Source organism: Notamacropus eugenii, chromosome 4 (assembly GCF_028372415.1).
Source record: "Notamacropus eugenii isolate mMacEug1 chromosome 4, mMacEug1.pri_v2, whole genome shotgun sequence".
Classification (NCBI taxonomy): domain Eukaryota; kingdom Metazoa; phylum Chordata; class Mammalia; order Diprotodontia; family Macropodidae; genus Notamacropus; species Notamacropus eugenii.
This window is the reverse complement of record NC_092875.1, coordinates 133,287,320-133,305,200: the sequence shown is the minus strand read 5'-3', so window position 1 is coordinate 133,305,200 and position 17,881 is coordinate 133,287,320.

The following is a 17,881-nucleotide window of genomic DNA, read 5'->3' as shown; positions in this document are numbered from 1 at the left end:
TTTGTGAAGGTCTTTGAATGTCAAATAGATGATTTTGTGTTTGATTGATATCATAGGAAGCCATTAGAGATCATTAAGTAGAGAGGTAACACACTAAAAATCTCCTCTATTGAGGAAAATAATCCAAACAGGCATGCACCCTAATTGCCCATTATTATCATTATAACAAAGACACATATGCCTAATAATTCAGAATGTTTTTTCTCCCCAATACATTATAAGGAATATTATAGACACTGTCTCAGCATTCTAGCAAAATTCAGGGGAAATTGCAGTTAGAATTGTAGTACTTGGATTCTAATCCCACAACTAATACATACCTATGTGATCTTGGACAAGTATTTTAATTGTCTTAGGCTTCAGGTTTATCATCTGTAAAATGAGGTGGCTCGACTAGAAGACCTTTGTCATTCGGTCTAGTTCTATAGCAATGGAACAGTGGATAAAGCATTTGGAACCAAAAAGCATTAAATATGAATCCTGCCACAGGCAACTTATTAGGTGTGCGATTTTTTCTCTTAACCACTCCTAGCCTCAGTTTTCTCATAGTAAAATGGGAATGATAATAACACCTACCTCAAAGGGTTTTTATGAGGATCAAATAGCACATATAAAGTGCTTTGCAAAGCTCAAAGTGCTATGTAAGAAATAGCTTTTATTTTTTTTTTTACAATTCTTATTATCCAATCATTTCAAACATAAACACATACTTTATTTATGGTTTATAATTTCCCTTGCTAACAAAAAAGAATTAATGTGATAAGCTACATGTATAAGATATACAGATATGCCACCCTCTTGCCACATACAACTGTTTAATGCAATAGGACAAATCCTCAGGAGGTCAATCATCTATGGACAATGATAAACTGTCTGACTTTATTCCTTAATGGTTAATATACTTCCACCCACCCTATGCCTGAGATTCTCAACCTCAAGTTTTTGTGACTCCACATCCCCATCTGGCTACTATTTTCCCATCCATTCCCCTCAACCCACTGACATCTTAACTGTAAAGCTACTATTCCTTTGTAGAAAGATAACATTCCATAGGTAAAGAATCTGATTTATTATGTCTTTTTTTCATGTTATATAAAATATCAATTAATGTACATATACAAAATATTAGTTAAGCATTTTAATGGAAATTTAATCCACTTGTTCTAAAACCATTTAGAAAAATGCAATATATAGTTACTTAATAACAGCTTTGATTTCATTTACTAAATAGTAATTGTTTCTCTTTCACCCAGGAACCCTGAAGATCTTCCCCTATCAGTTTGATTTTTCTATTAAAGGGGTCATCCCTTGAGTAACTAATTAAAGAAGCCCATTCATTGAATGGGTGTATCTCACTCAAAGTGAGAAGGTGATAAGACCTTATCCTGAAAGGGCCAGGGTCTCAAATTGCATCCTGGGCCATCTCCAATCTTTCTGATGAATATCAGGCCACTGGACTCAGATGGCTCAGGAGAAGAAAGTGAGGTTGGTGACCTTGCACAGCCCTCCTTTGATCCAATCAAAGTCAGCTGTAACTTATGTCATCATCTTGAAGTTATGGTCCTCATCGAGAATGAAGGATAAGCATAACCTGTGAGTGAGTAGCAACTTCTTTCCCCTCCTCTTACCTTCCTCTTCTCCCATATTCTTCCCCCTCCTCTCTCCTTCCTTCTCTTCCCCTCCTCTCTCATTTTCTACCTAGAGAAAAGCACACTCTGTGGCCAAAATCTGTCTTTTTTCCTTGAGGTTTACCAGCTACATTTCTTGTTCAAAGATTAAGCCTTAAACCCAATTCACTCTGGAGCTCACAGACTGGACAACAAGTCCCTACCCACCTAGCAGAGAGTGAATGTAATTACTAAGTAGTAATTGTTTCTCTTTTACCCAAGAACCCTGGGAGTCTTCCCATCCCAGTCTGATTTTTTTTTTTTATTAAAGGGGCCATTCAAGGGAATAATGTGGAAATATGCTTAATAGGATTGTACATGTATAACCCATATCAGATTTCATGCTGTCTTGCGGAGGGAGAAAGGAAGGGAAGGAGAAATAGCTGGTAACTCAGAATCATATAAAAGTGAATTTAAGAACTGTCTTTACCTATAATTAGAAAAAATAAAATGTCATTAAGAGAAAAAGGATTCTAGATCCCCTTTTCTAATTGGTTGACTTGCTTTTCATAATCATCTTTTTCTTGGGTTGTTTTTTTTTTTTTAATTTTTCCTCAGTCTCTAGCATTTGATTTTTAGTCTTTTTAAAGTTCTTCTTTTGAGAAGGTGACCATTTGACATTACTCTTTGGGTGTGGAAGAGGGTTTCTTTGTTTCAGTATCCTCCTCTGAAGATGGACCCCAGAATTCTTTATTCCACAATAAATTTCTGTGGTTAGATTCATTCACCTTTTCCTGCTCATATATTTTATTTGTAGCAACTTATTTTTTTGTAATCACCTCTAGTCCTATGGTATGGAGGATAGTGCTTCTGGCTTCAAATCTTCCTTCAGTTCTCCCCTCTGGCTTAGAACTGAAACCAAGACCTCCAACCTCTTGTAAGTGACCACAGCAAGCAGCATCCTTGCCTCATTGCAGTGGGACTCACCAGATCTGTGCTGGTGCCTTCTTGCCAAGTTTCACTTCTCTGCAGCACAAGTGGGTTTGACATTACTTTGTCAGCAGAGGTTCCCTCAATTTTCTCTGACTCACCAGCCCAGCTCCTCTCATTGCCTGGGAGGTAAAAGTTCCTGTGGCTGGGGCACAGGTTGCCTCCAAACCCAGCTAACTAACCCCAGGACTCATTGCTTATTAAAGCAGAACTAGGCTAGATCTGTTTCTTCTTTGCAGGAACCAAACCCTGACCTCCTATTTTTTCTGTCAGATTTTCTTTGATAGTCCCAGGAAGACCACTGTTCTGCCATAAATCTCATTTATTTTTACAACTTTATGTTTACCCTTAGGTGATATGTTATCTCATTCTTGGGGAAAATCTGGAGAGTTTGGAATTTTCTGACTTGCTGCTCTATCAAGGAATTCTTCTGGACCTGAGCCCCCAGATAACCTCTATGGCCTTTTCTTTCTCCAAGTAAAAGGTTTAATTATTTTTTTTCTCTTTTCTCATTCCTTCCAAACTCAGGGATGATTTCTCTTTTATCTTTATAGACTTGGCCTATAGATTCTCTTGAGAGGTAAGAGATATTAAGGACAATAAACTCCTTGGCAATGCAGTCTTTCCAAGTGTGTCAATTAAAATCACTGGATATTTTTGTTATTAATTTAAGTTCTTTAAATCTAAATTGCAGCAATCCCACAAGGTGAACAGAAAGGTTTTTACATATATTTAAATAATATTTTTGATAGGGGAAACTGAAATTCTGTTTTTGGTCATCCCATTACCCAAAGATCCCTTAGTTCCATAAGAGCATTCCTTCGTTTTAAAAATTAATTTTACAATGAGGCCATTGCAAAACAAACTCTTCATTTTTACTAAATATTCTATTCAGTTTTATGTAATCATAAGTTTTTTCCAGTAATGTAAAGGTTAATTTGTATTTCATTTTAGATTTTATTCCCAAATCTATGACTACAAGATTCTGAGCTAATCACCCTAAAGCATCAAAGGAATTTGCCCAGCCCACCCAGTGGAAGTCATCTCAAGCTTCACTCTTCCCCGCTTGCTCAGAGGAGAATATATACTGATATGAACAAAGTTCTCTCAGTTTTTCAGAGAAGAAAATTCTGTGGAGATGCTCAGTAATTAATACAATGTGGGGATATCAACTCTTTAGTAAATTAGAGTGAGATCAACATTAGCTTCAAAAGGATGCATCCTTCAGTGAATGCATAAGTGGATAATTCTTTATTGAATTAAAAACTGTTGTTATTTTTCAAACGTGCTGAATCGTATAAACACCAAACCATAACTGGTTGACTGAATCTATTTGGAGAAGGCTTTCTGACGGTTCATTATTCATATAAGAAAGTATGATGTTTATTTGCTGCCCCACCTAATTGTGTCATCAGAAAGATGAATTGTTTTTGGTAACAGAATCCCTAAGAACTTCTGTTAAAAAATATTGCTGTGAGCAAAATCAAATAACCTAGTGAGTAAATGAGTTTCTCCAAAACTGCAAAAGAGTCATGTAACAGCAGTTACAATAAACTTACATTAAAATATCTGTTTTTATTTACCTATTTCATTATTTTCTATCTCTTTAAAAACTTAAGTTTTAACTCTCAGTATTTTGCTATGTACTACTTCAATTTGGTAAGAGACAGTCTTTTGCAATAATACATTATATATGTACATATCATGTTAAGGTTTGCAAAATACTTTCTACTCAAGAACCCTGTTAAGGAATGTTTTTATTACTATTTTGTTGATAAGAACAAAACAAGTTAATTATTTGACCTGGGTGGTTGTTATTTTTCATCCATTTTCAAAGAGGATCAATATCATGTTTTGACTTGTGTGTGCACTGAATTTAAATGAGGAAGAGTTGCACAAAGCCATCACCCTCATTCTTTCTTCTAGAGTCAGAGGAGTCCAATGGCAAGACTAAAGTCAAGGGCAATGGCCTGGGATACAGTGGATTACCTAATACCTTATCAAGCCCTAAGTGTCCAGTAACATCTGTTTCAGTCACCTTCCTGGCTGTTGGAATAAATTGTTCTCATCTGTCCATTCTACCAGGAGAAGTCTTTACACTCTTGGGATAGAAATCTTAACTGACCAATGGTATTGAGCCCACTGGCTACCCACAATCTACAAAAAGGATGAATTCTAAATTAGTGAATATTGATTATTTTAGCTTTATTGAAGAATTAAATTTCCTTTCCTTAGGAATAACTAAGCAACTGTAACTGTTTCTTAATCTTAAGTTACGTATACATTTAGTGAACAGATATTTTGATAATATTTAATAGTTGATAAATTAGAATCAGTCAAAATAAGTGAAATAATCACAGGATTAAGCTTACACATCTCAAGATTTTTTACTAAAGATCAAGTTTCTTTTCAGATAGCTTGAAGGTGATGGTTGATTCTCAGTTTACCATAAGTTCCTATTTTTTGTAAGTTTTGTAAGTTAGTTCTTCTCAGTCAGCTACATATACCCATAGCAGAAATCCTTAAGAGTCCACTGAAAGATGCTTCCCCTAAAGTTCACAGAATGTTAGATGTGAGTTTGAAATCAATGAAATATTGAATCTTGTTATGAGCCCACCTTGGAAACTCCTTGGTATGCCATCAACATGCCCAGCAGCTGAATATTGCAAATCTACCTACTTCTCTTATAAGTCCATGAATCAATCTCATGAATATTGTTTCTTTTCTCTGTTAGGAAAACAAGCTGTGCAAACCTGTCGTATTTTCAATAATTACAGAAAGATTAAGGGAACTAAATTAATGGTAACTTTCTAGATTTGCTATTAAATCATTTTCTGAAATAAAAAATCTCAGAGTTGTCTTTTTAGATAAAAAGATTAAACACCTAGTTTAGCCCATGTGGCAAGAGGTTAACCAGATTGTGGATGCTATACTTGATGTAGCTTCTTAGAGCCACAGGTGAGATATCAGTGAATCAGGTGGACACTAAAAAATGGATGAGCAGCCCAGAAAAGGGCTTGCCAAGCCCTCACACCAGAGGTGATAATCCTTTTGAATACCCTGTATGTGACCTGGGTCACAACATCTGTAGGAAGGATCAGAGCCAGGAATTAGACACAACTCTCCTAGTCCCAAGGATAGTCCTCTTTCCAATGTCACACTCTATCTCCCAACAATTATAAATCAACATCAGGAACTTTATGTATTTTCTTTACTCTTTTAATTTGGTTTAGTTTTCTCTTGGAAATAACTAAACAGTTTGTTATATCATTATCATTATTTTGCTGATTACAAAAATAAGGACATTTCTTAGGAAAATGAAGTTATTCTCTGACATCTAAAACCTATTTAGTGTATCACAAAAATGTTTGAAGGTTAATATGGAGTGACTAATGTTAAATAATTTGTTCATTTAAACTAAGGAAATTGAACAAAATTTATCTGTCTCAACCACTTGTATTTTCATGGAAACATACAAATTCAAATAATAAATAAATTCCTTTTAGAAGAATGACTTCAGAGTTTTGTTTTACTTTTTGAATTTTAAATAATTTTATTTCACAAGAAGGCTTTGAATGTCAAGATTTTTAAACCTATCATATTTGAATTTTCCTCTACATTTGATTTCAAGTCAAAATTTTATAGTTCAAATAAGTGCCCTCTTTTTATATGTGTATATAAGCAGATAAATTCAAAGTTCCAGGAAGACATGCTTTCATGGCTTCTGGATAGTGGATAATATCCTTGTGCTTTCCTGGTTACCAATGAACTGAAGCAGGGCTGTGTGCTTGCTCCTATGCTTTACAGCATGATGATTTCAGCAATGTAGTCAGATGCCTTCGACAAATATTAAAATAGCATCAAGGTCAGCTACCACACTGATGTTAAATTATTTAACTAGAAAAAGACACAAGCCAAGATTAAGGAGTAAGACAAGTTGGTACATGAGTGTTTGTTCATAGATGATTGTGCACTCAATGCAGCCTCTAAGGCTGAGGTATGGATCAATTTTATACTCCTTTTAACAATTTTGGTCTAAACACCAAGAAAACAGAAGTTCTCCATGAGCCAGCACTTTGCCATTCATATTTGAAATTATTGGTTGCAAGAAATGGAGAGATTTTGAATTCTGTAGATGATTTTACTAACCTTGGCAGTATATTTTACTAAGCTGTACACATAGATGATGAGGTTGAGAAATACATTGCCAGAACTAGCTCAGTTTTTGAGAGGCTCTGAAGAAAACTGTGGGAGAGAAGAGTTTTTAGAATGTCTACCAAACTAAAAGTCTACAAAGGTATTGTGCTGACCTCATTATTGTATGCCTGCAAAACCTAGACAACATACCAGTGCCATGTCAGGAAACTGGATCACTTCCATTTTAGCTGTCCTGGAAGATTCCAAAGGTTACTTGGTAAGATAAGGTACCAAACACTGAGATCCTTTCTTGAGTTAAACTGCCAAGCATTCAACTCTACTGTAGCAACTCCAATGGACAAGACACATTTTTTGAACAACATAGGTACATTTGCCAAAAAAAAACTATTTTTTGGAGAACTCATACAAGGCAGGCACTCACATGGTGATCTGAAGAAATGATAGAAGGACACTCTCAAGTTCTTTCTCAAGAATTATAGTGCCAAGCCTAGAGGCCTGTATTGGGCTACCCGAGTCTTTCCTACCTGTCCCAGGTCTTCGGCTGGCCACGCCGGATGCACATATGAGAGAAAGGACGTTCCAGAGTCGAACAGGGGTTGAGCTTTAATCCAGGGAATCGGTTACAAGTGCAGGGGGTCTTCTTTCTTAGGACGAAGAGGGGGAGATTTCCTAAGAAGGCTAAGCTTAAGGGATTGGAAGTAGAAGTACAAGGGGGAGAGAGGGGGAGGGGAGAGAGGAAAGAAAAGAAGCGGAGCCCTACTTTTCTCTTTGGCTCCACACGTGCTAAGAGAGCTTTTAGGCTTCCTCAGTCCTACTTAATCTTCAGCCACACAGTTTGCATCTCAATACCGTGCTGTTAGGTAACTAGGTGTGCTCCAATCCGGGACGACCTCGAGGGCAGGGAGACTCCACCCATCAGGTATCTCCGGGGGAGAGGCGGAAATACCCGAGCTAGCCGAGCTAGCTCGGTCTGACCTTCTCGAACCCCCGCTGTTCATGGAGGGCCTCGTAAGACTCTAAGATTTAGGAGTCCCACTTTTACCTGCCTGAGACTGTCCACATGGAATTGAGCTTCCAGTCCCAACATTATAGAATTGTTTGCATGGCATGGTTTACACTGGTATAAGATCACCCAGTATGAATTGCTTATATGAAAGATGGTGTTCTGCTCTATTAGTGAAGCAGAATTGCAAAAGCTCACAAGAAATGTGATAAATGGAAATTTAGAGATATTTGCACTCCAGATGTTCATATGGACCATTAGTGCATGACCTATGGTAAAATCTTCCTAACTCATGTTATTTTTATCAGCCACAATCAGCCACTATACCTTGACTCCAACATAGTGATGTTGTTTTGGTCCTCTTTGAGAACAAAGAACTATACACACACACACACACACACACACACACACACACACACACACACTCAAATGTGCAAACACCCTCAGTGATAGTCATTTTATTTTGAACCCTTGTAGTATTTTAAGGACAATTTCCTCAATGATTATACCTTAGTAATGATAATACATGAAATGAAAATGGTTATTTAAAAGCTATTGTTGCTGAATTCTGTTTTTCATATCATCACAGTTATTACAAACATTTCTCTCCTTTCCTCCAATAGAGGCATCCCATACAAAAAATGGTATACTTTTAAGTGAAGAAAATATCAGTATTAACTGGCTAATACATTGAAAAAATTCTAAATATCTGAAATGGGAAACACTTGTGGATGTTTCCCATTAATGAAGGACTTGAATGGAGATGACTTCTCATATTTCTTCATATGAATCCTGGTAGGTCTTTTAATCTTTTTATTCAGTTTTGAATTTGGTATTTCCATTTACACACACAGTGTTGTCGTTATTCTCTCTGTGTGTATAGCATTTGCTTAATTATTCTATCAGTTCATAAAAAAAAGTTTCATGCCTCTTTATAATAACCACCCACATCATTTCATGCAGCACAGCAGCATTCTACGATATTCCTGTATTTTAATTTGTCTAGCCATTCCCTAATTGATGGACATCTACTTAGCTTCCAATTCTTTGAAATCACAAAAAAGTGCTAATTTTTGGGTGTATGGGGACTTTATTCCCATCAGTGGCTTCCTTGGGAATGATGGCAGTAAAAGAGTCTCTAGTTCAAAGGGTATGGAAATTTTATTCACTATATTTGCATAATTCCATATTTTTAAATTAACACAGCATTTTTTCAATTACACCAAGAATGTGCTTATTCTGTCTATTATTCAACAACCCCTCCAACTTTGATTATTGCCATTTTTTTTGTTATCTTTGTCAATTTGCAATGTGTAAGGAGTAAACTCAATGCTGTTTTCATTTTCATTTGTTGTTAGGACTGATTCTAGAGCATTCTTTCATACTGTTGTGAATACTTTGCATTTCTTTTCAGAACTGTTTATTCTTATCACTTGACCACATATATAATAACAAACAGCTATTAATATTTTTTATGTTCGTTAATTGTTTATATATCTTACATCACAAATCTTAATAGGTAAATTTGATATGAGTTTTTTTTTGTTTTTTTTTTTTTTTTACCATCAACCATTTCTCTTCTTATTCTATGTGTTTTAATTTTGTCTGCACAGAAGTTTGTCAATTTTTTAAAATCATCTATACATTTTAATTTTTTCAATTGCTCCCTCTTTTTTGTTTGGTTAAGAATATATCTCCTATTCATAGATGTGAGAGGTATATGATCTGTTTCTCTCCTTTTTATATTATCATCTTTACTATCAAGGTCTTGGATTCCTTTAGAATTTATTGTTGAATATGAAGTAAACTGTTGGTCCACTTTTTGCCTGACTGATTTACAGGTTTGCCAGCAGTTTTTAATCAAAGAAAGAGTTTCTTTTTCCTTAAGTAATTTACATTTTTCACTGTTTCAAATACTGGGTTATTGAATTATTTTTTTTCTCCCTAATACTTGCTTGTTTAGACTTTTTATATTGAGGTTCATCTCTCCTTTTTAAGGAATAGCAGATAGTATTTATGATTACTATGTTATAATAGTTTGAGTCCAGAAACACTATCCCCCCTTCACCCTTACTTTTTCATCATTTCTTTTGATAGTTTAGGTATACTGTTTGTCTAAATGAGTTTTGTTATTATTTATTTAATTCTGAAAGATATTGCTTTGGTAATTTGATTGGTCTAGCACTAAAAGTGTGTGGGGGAAGCTTTGATATTATTGTCATTTTTAATATTTGGAAGTGACCTACCTCTGAAAAATTAATATCTATATATCTATTTAAGATGTCTTATTTGTTTAAGAAATACTTTGCAGTTGAATCTATACAACTATTTTACGTTTTAGTACTTTGCTCCCCAATTGCTGTTGTTTTTAAATTTTGTAGTTATATGTTATGATACATTTCTCTTACCTCTTTTATGTGAGATAATTTACCCCATTCTATCTCTCCCTTTCTCCTCCCAGTACATTCCTCTCTCACCCCTTATTTTTAGAGATCATCCCTTCCTATTCAACTTACCCCATGTCCTCTGTCTATATGTGTATAATCCCTCCAACTACCCAAATACTGAGAAAACTCTCAAGAGTTACAAACATTATCTTTCCATGTAGGAACATAAACAACTCAACTTTAGTAAGTTCTTTATGATTTCTCTTTCTTGTTTACCTTTTCATGCTTCTTTTCATTCTTGTATTTGAAAATCAAAATTTCTATTCAGCTCTGATCTTTTCATCAAAAATGCTTGAATGTCCTCTATTTCACTGAATGACTATTTTCCCCCTGAAGTATTATGCTCAGTTTTTCTGGGTAAGAAGGTTATTCTTGGTTTTAATCCTAGTTCTTTTGACTTCTGGAATATCATATTCCAAGCTCTTTGATCCATTAATGTAGAAGCTGATAGATGTTGTGTTATCCTGATCATATTTCCACAATACTTGAATTGTTTCTTTCTGGCTGCTTGCAATATGTTCTCCTTGACCTGAAAACTCTGGAATCTGGTTACAATATTCCTAGGAGTTTTCCTTTTCAGATCTCTTTCAGGAAGCGATTAGTGCATTCTTTCAACATTTATTTTACCCTCTCGTTCTAGAATATCAGGGCGGTATTCCTTGATAATTTCATGAAAGATGATGTCTAGGCTCTTTTTTGATCATGACTTTCAGGTGGCCACAGAATTTTCAAATTGTCTCTCCGGAATCTATATTCCAGGTCAGTTGTTTCTCCAATGAGATATTTCACATTGTCTTCTATTTTGTTGTTCTTTTGGTTTTGTTTTGTAATTACTTAGTTTCTCATAAAGCCATTATCATTCATCTGCTCCATTCTAATTTTTAGAGAACTATTTTCTTCAGTGAGCTTTTGAAACTTCTTTTCCATTTGACCAATTCTGCTTCTTAAAGCATTCTTCTCATTGGCTTTTTGGACCTCTTTTGCCATTTGGGATAGTCCATTTCTAAAGATGTATTTTCTTTAGCATTTTTTGGGGGTCTCTTTTTACCAAGTTGTTGATTCACTTTTCTTTATTTTCTTGCATTGCTCTCATTTCTCTTCCAATTTTTCCTCCACCTCTCTTACTTGATTTTCAAAATCTTTTTTGAGCTCTTCCATGGCCTGAGACCACTGCAAATTTATTTTGGAGATTTGGAATGAAGAAGCCTTTACCTTTATGTCTTCCTGTAATGGTATGCTTTTCTCTTCTTCATCTGAAACGATTAAGGAAAATAACTGTTGACCAAGAAAGTAACCTTCTATAGTCTTATTTTTCCCTTATTTTGGGCATTTTCCCAGTCAGTTACCTGAATTTTGAGTCTTTCGTCAAGAGGAGAATAAACTCTAGGGATCTGTAAGTTCCCAGTTCTTCCAAGGAAGAACAATCAAGGGAGAGGAGTTTACTCCTCTCCTGGCCTGCACTCTGGTCTAGGAGCAACCACAAGCTTTTCTGTCCAGGATCTGTGAGTAGTGTTCCTTATCCACAACTGCCTTCAACTCCACCACACCAGCACTCCTCCTCACCCCAGAACCGCCACTCAGGGCTGATTCTCAGATCAGCCCCTTGATTCTCCCAGGTTCTTTTGGCCAGGGGCTCCAAAAATGGATGCTGCTGCTGACTGAGACCACCTGGGTTCAGGGCTAGGGCAACATCCTCTTCCCTTCTCACTCAGGTGAAAGAACTTTCTCACTGATCTTTGAAGCTGTCTTTGACATTTGTGTGGTGAGGAATCTGGGAACTGAAGCTGCTGCCTGGGATTCCATGCCCTGATCTGGGCTGTGTTCCACTCCATGCCTGGTACAATACACCTTTCCTGTTGGCCTTTCAAGCTGCCTTGCAGTGGAAATCTCTTCCCCTCTGCCATTTTGTGACTTCTGCTGCTCTAGAATTTGTTTAGAGTAATTTTTACAGGCATTCTATGGGCTTTGGAGGGAGAACTACAGCAGATCTGTCTTTTTACTCTACCACCTTAGCTCCACCCACCAGCAATTCCGCTTTGTAAGGCATTCTCCATATTAGCTTCTTATACCTCTTTTCCATTTGAGTTAGTTTATTTTATAAGGTGTTATTTTCTTCAGAATTTTTTTTTTGCATCTCCTTTACCAATCTAATGACTTGTTTTTCATGATTTTCTTGCATCATTCTCATTTCCATTCCCAATTTTTACTCTGCTTCTCTAACATCATTTTCAAAGTCCTTTCTGAGCTCTTCCATGGCTTGCAACCAATTCTTATTTTTCTTAAAGACTTTTGTTGTAGGATCATCAATTTTGTTGTCTTCTGGTTGTATGTTTTGGTCTTTTTCACCAGGGTAACATTCTATAGTCTGACTGCTTTGTACTGTGATTGCTCATGTTCCCAGTCAAATACTTGACTTTCTATTTTTTGTCAAGGCAGGACTCTGCTTCCTGTGAGTGTGGGTGTGAACATTCTGCCCCCAGCTATAGTTCTGTATCAGCCTCTCCATACCCCCACTGTCTGTGTATTCAGAACCACCAAAGCTGTTGCTGTACCAGTGCCACCTCCTCTTTTGTCCTAGACCAGGGCCCTGATGCCAGCCATACCAGGTCTCACAGAGTTTTCTCACTGACTTTCTATGCCTTCTTTGTTGTTTTGTGAACTAGAATGTCTGGAAACTACCTCAGCTTCCAGTGATTCAGTCCCCTGAGACTTGCCTTGGCACTGTCTGTGCTGGAGTAGCCCATGCTGGACTGTGCTTGGCTCCCAGACTGGTGTGACAGACACTTTTTTCAACATTCCAGGCTGTCTTGGTCTGGAGACTTTTTCACTTGATCATATTGTGGGTTCTGGAGCTCTCGAATTTGTTCAGTCATATTTAGGGATCTTTAGGAGGGGCTCAGCAGGGAGAGCTTAAGCATGTCCTTGCTTTTACTCCACCATCTTGGCTCTATTCCCCTGTTAGATTTTTCTGTTACTATTGTGTGTGTATCTTCTTGTAGCTCAAATAACATTTTTCTTTATGAATTCACATACTATAATAATTCAAATGCAGAATTTCAAATAGAGATTCAACAAAGAAATCCTAAACAATGAATGTGTCAAATAACATGCATGAATTTGGAGTATAAAAGTTTATTATTGCTACAGGTTTCCTTTGTATACTTCTTTTCAGTGTATTGCAGTTTCCTTGTGTTCCCCTTTTATTTTAAATATTTATTATATTTTGTCAGATAGCACTTTTACAACTCTTTTTTTGGACTTTATGTATACACTCATTTATATCTATCTATTTATTATAGACAATATACATATGTATACACACACTATATACATAAATAGACAGATAGATATAGATTTTTCTATCACCTCAATTCCATTTTGTGTCTGTGTTGTTTAAATATTTTTTTCTTATAACATCTGTCATTCTTCTTCATTTTATTGGATTACTTATTACATTTACTTTTAAAGTTATAAGAGTTAAGTTTACATTTTCCTGTATCTGTTCCTAATTTTTTTTCAAGTTATGATTGTTTTCCTCTTCTGCTGTGAATAAATATTGTTTTCTCTTAGTCACATTAGCTAAATTTTCCTAAGGTGGCCATATTCCTACTACCTTTTTCCTTTTGACCTTCTTGATGTTCATATCCTGCTGTTATTTGTTATCCATTTCCCTTTGCTATTTTAAATATGCTATTTCTTTCTGCTGCTATTATCTGGTTATATATTCTCCCCTTCCCCTTTCAACTCCCAATTAGCTTAGTAGATGTCCCCTTTGTGAGAAATGAATATTTCTCTCTTGTAATTAATAACTAATTATTATATTAGAAGCAATGTTTCCCTTTTTTCTTCTTGCTCATCAAGAAGCCACCCAATGTGAGAAATTTCTCTTAAGATTTATCTAGGCCAAGATCTAATCAGACAGCAGAAGAAATTCTAAGTTTGGGCTAATGGGTGTATTTCTGCTCACTGCGTTTGCTCAGACAGGTTTGGGAAAATGATGACTCTTTCTTTTGGCAAGACATGTAATACGGAAATTGAAGTCTCTTTGACCAAGATTTGGGTGACCTTACTCATGTATCCTCAAGACCTTCATTTTCACTTTCTCACTGTCTTCTTTCTGATGGTTTCTTTTGTGACTGAGTTTCAAAGTGTCTCAACCTCCTCCTGCATTGGGCAATTTGCAGTTTACCAGTCTAGCTCTCTGCCTAAAGTGACTAAAACTACCTGTGGTTGTATGTTGAGCTCTTTTGTTTTAAGTTTAGTGGAATGTTGTATAGTCCCTCACTCCCATACACACAGTGTTCTATCATTGTGTCTTGTCTCATTCCCCTAGGTTTCTTTCCCGGTACTAACTATTCAGTGCTTTGGAATGCTGCTACTACAGATTTTCTGCTCTCGTCCTGGCAGTTCAGAGCATTGCAACACTGGTACTTTGGTTTGTCTACCAAACTGTTATCTGGATATCAGTTCTCCGTCCTCAAGTCCCATCTCCAACATGCTTTTGCCCCTGAGAGGCTGCCATGGTCTTGGCTGTCCTGGAGCACAGAGCTTGGGTCTTTACCAAACAGGGTAGAAGGAAGGAAGGGCTGAGTGTAGGATTGGGTTTTGTTATAAACCTCTATGTCAGGCATTTGGGTATGCTAGTTTTAGGAACTGATTGAACCACAGTAACTCCATCTTGTGACTCAATTCTGGATCTAGTTCTGTTCTCTTTCTGTTTAATTTTGGGTATAGTCTGATTTCTGTCTCATGAGAAAATCTTATTGCATTCTTTGAACTTTGCCCTGTATGCTGGGAAGTTAGGCCACCACTACCTGATTCTTAGAGTCCTCAACTAAAAGCCTAGGTTTTACTGACCAAAGATCCAGTCACATTTGAAGATTGATGCAAAATCATTTCTCACAATTATATATCTCAAACAACTCGTGTCTTATCTGAAAATTGGTAAAATAACTATTATTTCGATGTTCTTTTTTGTTTTTGATGATTCTTATTTTGAATGAATACAGACTTGTGGAAAATGAGAAACCTTTAATTCTGATTTCAGGGAATTGCACTCATTGAGCTCTCCCCATCCAAATTTTAAAAGCCCCTAATATTTCCTCAAATTAGAGATCACATTACCTAATTTTGTATCCTGGGTAACTGCTTCCTTTAAATTAATTGGTTTTATTTGATTCATAGTTTGTAATATGCAAAAATCTGTTTTCCTCTATTTTCAAGGTCTTTGGACAAACTGGGGTGTACATTAACATTATGACATTAATATTTAACATTAAGAAGTATCTATTTTGTGAATAAATCATGTAACTTGGACTATTTCCTCAGTTATTGTTGATTATCCGCCATACATCTAGTTACCCACATTAAAAAGAGGCTTAGAGAAAAACTCAGTATGTTGAGTGAATCACTTAGAGTTCAAAGTAGGCATGAAACAGTGTCACATGATAAGAAACAATGACTGAGTTATGACAAATAAAATACATTCAAGTAATGAAGCAGCATTTTATTGAATAATAAAATCTGATCAGGGGAGAAAAAAATTAGAAAGAAATTGAATATAAAAAGGCTTCAGAAAAAGGCATACTTTCTCCCCTGAAGGCATTCATTTTCCTTAGGTTGATATATTTTTTTCTTATAGAAGAGCGGTTTATTTATATATTCATAGACATAGAAATGTTGCTTGTACATAGGTGAGAAAAGTTAAAATTAAAAATAGCATCTTTCCAAGTATACAATTTTCAATAGAAGTAATCTACCCAAAACAAACTCTGAAAGGGTGGTGTGTTTTATCTTTTTTTTCTGGAACCAGTAGTGCTCATTGCATTTGAACTGAATTTAGCTCACCTTATGTGTTATTTTTCTTTAACCTATTACAATTAGGGTGCATATTGTTTGCCAGATTCTTCCTTCTCTGAACTCATAACATGTCATTTCTTACTGGAATAATATTTCATCGTATTTATATATTATAATCCTTTAAACCATTACATTTTGACCATGGTGAGCATACCTCTTATTATTTTCCTCCCAAGCCACTGTTACTCTCATAAGAAAATGCTACTATAAATACTTTGGAATGTTTGACCCTTTTCTTTGACTTCTTTGAACTGCATGTCCAGTAATGGGATTACTGCATGAAGGAGTTGTAACAGTTTAATAAATTGGCTTGCATGAATGCAAATTGTTTCTTCTCAGCTGACCAAACAACATTACTCTCAGTTACTGCTTTATAGTTTTTGTTTTAAAGTTTACTGAACACTATTTCACATATGTTTAGTTACTTCAGATTCTTGCTTGCTTACTGTTCCATTGATAGATTTTTGGACACTTTTTATCAGATACATTTATTGATTACTGCTTCCTAATATACTATAAGATCAAATGCTAAACCCTAATTTTTACATTATTTTCCTTGTGATTTTAGGACTCAATACTCTAAATTTATTTGGTTATACTAAATAGTTCAATAAAGTAAGTCCTTGGTAGTTTGTTATAATTCTGTCTGCAGATTTTAATTTAGGTAGTATTATCATTATTATTTGACCATGCTTCAACTATTGAAATGTTAAATATTCACAATTATTAATTCCATTCTGTATTTATGCAAAAATGTTTCATTGTCAAAATCATATGTCTGGAATGCTTTGGATAGTTTGACTCTTAGATTTTTAAATATAATTTTGTAGATATTTTGAATGGTATTTTATTTTATATTCTTTTTTCCAAGTCCATTTTTAGTTATTCACAAAAATACCTATGATTTCTGTGGATTTCTTTTAAAATCTCATTATTTTACTGTAATCTTCTAAATTAATTTCTTCTATAAAAATAGAATTTTTAAACTATCATAATATCTTGAGGATAATTTATCTTCCTTTTCTGATGTTTATTACCTTAAATTCTTCATCTTTTCTTATCTCAAATCAACAAAAGGACAGAAAATGTTTTACCTTCATAATTATTAGTGAAGCTTTCAGTGGTTTTGCATTTCAAAAGAGGCTAAATGTTTTTAGATATGAGCTGATAAAAATCAATTCTTTTTTTCTACTTTTAGATTTCCTATTAAAATGTCATATTTTCAAAGGATTTTAAAAAGTTTTATTATTATACTCATGTGTTGTTTGCTCTTCCGTACTAAATAGTTCCCCATTTTTTCTTCTGGAATGCATCCAACTTGATCCTAATAAATATTTTTGATATATGACTAATGGGCTTTGAATTGATAGTTTTTATTTTTGTAGCATCTTCATTTTTCTATTCACCTTTTTTCTCTTTGCCTACACAGTAATGGGGGGGGGGGGGGGTGGGTGGAGAAAGGAGAAAATCAGTTTGATCAAATCAACCAACACATTTGTATCTGAATTTTTGTTAATTATTTTACAACCATTGTTCCAGATCTCCAAGAAAAAAAGTGAAGCAATTGACATTTTAGCTATTCGCCAAATTGGAGAGTGTTTATTTTATTTTAATTTGTAGGATCTGACACAGAAACTCAGAAGTATTTTGATTTGTATGTCCCTTGTTACTGTTGATTACAAGTTACCTTACATAAGTTTGTTATGAATTTTTAATACTTCTTTTATTAACTGTCTACTTATATCTCGTGTCCAAATATTTAGTGATAGTTCTAGGTTTAGCGCATTTGTATTAAATCTCTTCAGATCTTGGAAATA